The following is a 5479-nucleotide window of genomic DNA, read 5'->3' as shown; positions in this document are numbered from 1 at the left end:
GTATTATCCCACACAGCAGTCCCATCCACCTTCTGATACAGTACAAGTTCATGGACTACAAGTCTTTACTGAAAAAAAAAAAAACACTCCTGTAATGACACATCAATTAAAAAAAAAAATTAGTCAAGCATCACACTGCATAAAGTATATCTTTTGAAAAACAATGTAAACCATTGCATGTACCTATGCCTGGTTAAACCCTTTTTGTTGGATATGAGCAATCTACAATGTTTGCCAGTAAAATCAAGTACCATCTGCAAGGACTGTGTTATTTTATTTTGCCAGCCAGCTTCCTCTCACACATCCACAAATTAAAGAGCTGCTAGTATCTTATCTTCTACGTTGCCCCCTTTGCTCTAAAACTGCAGGGCTGTTAATGGTTCTGAGGGTGTAACTTAAACCCTCTAGAATTGAGGTTTGTCCCTCCTCTCTCATCAGACCCTGCACATCTGGAACCACAGTGGATGGGGTAGTTTCCAACACTGCATGCATTTAAGAAGATCCCTTAGGATACATTTGTTTCACCCTGCTTTTTAGCTTTTGTCTACCAATACTTTTAAGTCACTACATTACTGGAATTTAAATTCCAGTCAGTCAGGCTTTTAAGTCATAACTGTATTTTATTTACTTCCTTCTTTCTGATTTAAAGGCAACTGTGAATAAAACTTAGGAATGTAAAGAAATGAAAAGCTTATGCTGTATATACCAACACCATTACAATATGAAGACCTCAGACAAATTTATAAATTATTAAAAATATAAACAGTGTGAACTTTTCGCTGATAAATACACCACCAGATAAGTATGTCACAACTTACAAAGAATAAAAGGAATAAAATCTGGAATGATTACACCTTTATTTTGCATAAGTGTTTTTACAGTTTTAATGTATCCATTTGTTAATTCAAGCTCCATCAATTTAACATGTCAAACAATTTATTAAATGTGATTTGGTAAGTCATAGCAGTTGCTCAGATTCTACAACTAAAAAGTATCCTCTGATGCCCTTTAAAAATGTTAACTTTTACCCCCAGTGCTCTTGTCATATGGAGTTGCATAACCATACCTTAGGTTGCTCAGCCAAAACCTCTTAACTGCGTTTTTATGCCAGTGTACAATACCATAGTAAACACAAGGTCTGTCATTCTTTACCAGGAATGCAGCCTTTTCTGGGTCCCCCCCCCCCTGAACATGTATACTTTAAGAGTCACTAATCACAAAAAGAATGACCTTCCACTGTTTTCCCTCTCTAGCAAAAATTAAACATTTGAAAAACAGTTTCCTGGGCCATACATAACTTTGACATATTTGAGATGGAAAGTAAATGTATAACTTCGAACTCACACAAAACCCAATACCTCATAAAACAACAAAGCACATATTTACAATGTACTTGACAATCAATACTGAACGTTTAAGCAGAACTTCCATTTTACTTCTGGCAAGCCTCGTTGTCGCCTTTGGACTCCCTGACAAGTCATCTTTCCTATAATCAGGATCAGATTTAACGGAATATAATTGTGTTTCTTATATATATTATGAAATTTGCTTAAAGGGTAGCAATGGCCACTGCAAAACAATGGCAGTCTGTGTACAGGCGGGTGTACATGTTCCCCGAAAGGAATATATCATTCCACCATTACTTTAAAACATGTATCTGGCCAGTGAAGGCAGAGGAGAGAGAAAAAAAAAGGTTTTTGTTTCGAAAAGCCCTACACAAAAGGGGAGGGTGTACTTATAGACTGTCATTTCATTGGATCCCTACTAATCAGTTGAATTGCATGTGCTTACACAGCAAAACACACACTTGTTGCAAACATCCAAGAGCAATCCAATCTGTAATTAAAGGAACCAAAACATGCTGGGTTAGTCCCAACAAGCTGCCCATGCACACAATTTCAATACTTAGCCACACATTTCAGGCACCATTTTAATAAGACAGACAACTGCACGATAATTTCTGTCTCCCTCTTCCCCAATTTCTTAGCAGTTGTCAAGTTGCTAAAAGAACAAGGCCAACTGGCAACGTCGCTCTTAGACCCGTTAAACAGGATCGTACTTGTTCTGCAAACCTACCGTTTGCTCCTCATAAAATTACAGAGAACTCTGGTCAACAAGCAAATGCAACAATCCCTTGGATAGCATCACAAACAATAAGTAAGGTTAGCAATGCTTCACACGTGTGGGTTCTGTAAAGTCCCTGTGCCTCTAAGTAGCTATTCAGAAGTTGGACACACCAGCAACCAAGTAAACTGTCAGAGGCATTTAAAAGTTTCCAAACTTTTCGCATTTAATTCAGATACATGAGTAACATCTTGGACTGCGCAACCAACTCCGATTTGTGTTGGTGGAATAGTAACACTTACACATCATTTACAAAATCTATGAAAAAATAGAGTTGACTACAGTTGTATACTTTTGCTGTCATTTTCAGGAAGAAGACTGGCATTTAAAAACTGGCTGCCGTTTTGATTTTATTACCAACATCCGAACTTTGAATGCCAACGCCTTAAACCATAACTACGATTACACTCAACAGCTGTCAGAATCAACAGATCTGGAAAACCCTTTACTTTTGCTCAACATATCCTACCTCACTGATTACAGAAACTTTACGGCATTTTGCCACTCACAACAAACATCTACTTACTAAAAAATCAGCTGCTACAGTGCTGAGGAAAGGGCAGTACTGTAATTTTCCTCATGCGTCTGTCCTACACGATTTCTGTTCTCTTAAGCAAAAAAAAAAAAAAAAAAAAAAAAACACGGTTCATTTTGACACAATCCTGCAGGAAACGTGTATGCATAACCTGGTTGCTAGTGGGACAAGGCAGCATTTCCGTACATGCTTTCTTTGCCCCTCCTCCCAATTAATGTTCGAATTTCCACAATGATCACCCCTTGCTTTCATCTACCACTGGTATAAAACCTGTTCTCACTTACCGAGGAACCCCTAAAAGCATAAAACGTCTTATTTTGGGAAAGTGCGTAGTGCTAAATAAAGCAGAGCTACGCAGCCTGCAATTGCACGGAGCTGGTGGCAGGCATGCCCTTCTAGAATGCTCACTTTGTTCAGGATCGCCGAGTGGACTTAATTGCGAACTTCAGCCCCTGCCCTAACAAACCACTGGCAGTAACAGATCTAAAGCAACTACTTGGAGATCGTCAGCTAATGCAAAGTGTTGATTCAGCCTATCAACCACTGCACCTTTTAAATCCCTGCAGACGTATGACAAATTCCAAACTCCTCAGAAATGAAAGAAAAAGGAAAATTCCACTGTTTCATGCCATCCCTCCCATTCACTTAACACGTTAGTCTCGTTCAGGGCAAGCTAGAACCAGTCCGAAAGTAACCACTTGTATGTTTTCCTCCCTAAAACTACCACCCTTTGAAGGATTCAGTTTCTGAACTAATATAAACAAACATGCACCAACTCACCTAAAGGAAGGAACGCTTCGGTCTCCATGTCACATTATTTCATGCCAAAAAGTAGCTCTGAACTGTTACAGAAGTCGTAGTACAACGTCACACGGAACACTTTTCCTTCCTTTCTCCCGTTTTCTTAAAATGGTTTAAAAAAATCCAGTTTTGTATGAGGGCCCAGGCAAAGGGAGTTGTAAACTCCGTCAACAATGTAGCTTTACTACTTCTGTATGTGTGTGTGTGGCTCCCCACTCCAACTGCTGAGGCTACACTGCAAGAGGGCACCTGACAAGGGGGCCGTGACTACCGACCACTTGTGGGCTTTCAGCAGCGACACTCCTCCCTGGCTGCCGGTGCTGGACGCTGGCAGTGGCCCTTCCGGTGCACCTTAGCCTTGGGCAAGTCAGTCGTAGCGCTCGCTGACACAGTCATCACCAGACTTGGCAATTTCGTCGTCAGTCCTTTTCTTCAAATCTAATTTGAGATTGATTTATGTGTCTGATTGCAAAACGGGCGAAAATGAAGCAGATCGAAAAGAAGCCCATAGGAAAAAAAAAGAAACTAATACAAATTATTCACGTCGTCCAGTTTTATTTTTAACCACTTCGGGTGCTTATTTGTGTATATACTGGATTAGTTTTTGATGGCGCTTAGAATAAACACATGAGCGTTTTGGCAACAACAAAATAATATGGCTATGTGGCGTAAATACTTGTTTTGTTTGTGTTCTATTTCTTTACCTCTGGACACAAATTCAACACTATAGTTTTTCACCCAGAATTTACAGGGAAAAATAAGCGCACGCACAAGAACTAGCAGAATTCCGTTTTATTTCTAGTGCTTCCTCCCCTGATTTTTCTCCTTCACTACAATCCCAAGTCCTGTTTACATGGTGCGCACTAGTACTCCTTTGCAAGATAAGCACATAACACGTTAGCTACCTGGCGGAAAGGATATGTCAAACCAGCTTTGTTTGCAGTCCCCATGATTGTGCAACTGTAAAGTTCTTAAAGCAGTGGCATGGAGGTAGGTGGGTCATGACTTGTAGCTCGCAGGCATGGTAGGTTGTGGCTCCCAAGGCCCATACTTCTTATCTTCGACACCTCTTTCTCCATCGTAGGAACTCCCTGCTGGACACTGACAAGATTTACTGTAAATTAACCGTTTTAAACACCGTCACTAAATTATACCGAAACCATGTTTGAGCTTCTTAGCTAAGATTTCAGAAAGCCTTAACATTATACCTAGTTATTCAAAATTTTCTGAAAACCCGTTAGCTTTCGAAAGATTAAAGGTCAAGGACTATGCATACGTTTGTGTGCTTTCAACTATAAAGTAGCGTGAGCAGGTAGTCTAATTAAGCAATCAGTATACAATGATGTAATACTCTTAATTACTCTAGAATCATTTAATGCACAGGGTGAAACGGCGAAGCCTGATTTGTTAACTGTTGCATAGTCAACTACCCACTCTCTCATTATATATTGTTATGTCATTTTAGTTTCTTTTTTTCCTCCTGAGCATCTGAAGGGAATATAGATTATTTTTAGCTTCATTTGTTGTTTGCCTTACTTTGCCAGTACTTTCTTCTTCTGCATGAAGCACTAGATATTTAAATTTTACTGTGTCATTAAATTTGCTTTCTTTGTTCTGATTACTTGGTTTGGCAAACCCATTGTATAACATTCTTATCTCCTAGTAATATGGATATTTTCTTCTGACACGTAAATGCCCAGTTCAGTTTCAGGGACAGGAAGAGGGATATCATTATTAGGATTACCACAGCTTTGTGAGGGACAGTCCCTCTTTGGACAGGTGTTTCCTCTTTGGGGGAGATGGGACTAAATAGCAAATGTCCTGAGATTTTAGGGCAAAAAACGATTCTCAAGTTTTCTTTAATAGTTGCATAAAACTGCTATTTTTATTTATTTATTTGACATCTGTTTATGGGAAAAGTCCATCTGGGTCAAATATACCCATTTTCAGCAAAGGTCTGGGGAGAAAGGCTGTGTATTTACAGACATCTCTGTACGTACGTATTACTATTTCTTTAAT

The 5479-nt window shown here is 39.3% G+C and overlaps 1 protein-coding gene across 3 annotated transcripts in view; it reads right to left on the bottom strand.

Moving 5' to 3' along the window:
• The window catches only part of RXRA (retinoid X receptor alpha), a 1663729-nt gene extending 1659007 nt beyond the window's left edge, over positions 1-4722 (bottom strand). The window contains exon 1 of one of the 3 annotated variants that reach the window (XM_044058644.1): positions 3440-4722. The gene's annotated coding sequence lies outside the window, so the exon portion shown is untranslated. Of the gene's footprint in view, positions 1-2650; positions 2728-3439 lie in introns of those variants that run through there. The other 2 variants (XM_044058646.1, XM_044058645.1) reach the window with 2 other exon arrangements.
• Between the last annotated feature and the right edge of the window lie 757 nt (positions 4723-5479).

Source organism: Protopterus annectens, chromosome 16.part0, assembly GCF_019279795.1.
Source record: "Protopterus annectens isolate FY-2018-M chromosome 16.part0, PAN1.0, whole genome shotgun sequence".
NCBI classification, from domain to species: domain Eukaryota; kingdom Metazoa; phylum Chordata; order Ceratodontiformes; family Protopteridae; genus Protopterus; species Protopterus annectens.
The sequence above is the reverse complement of the archived record's forward strand: the minus strand, read 5'-3'. Positions and strand labels throughout refer to the sequence as shown.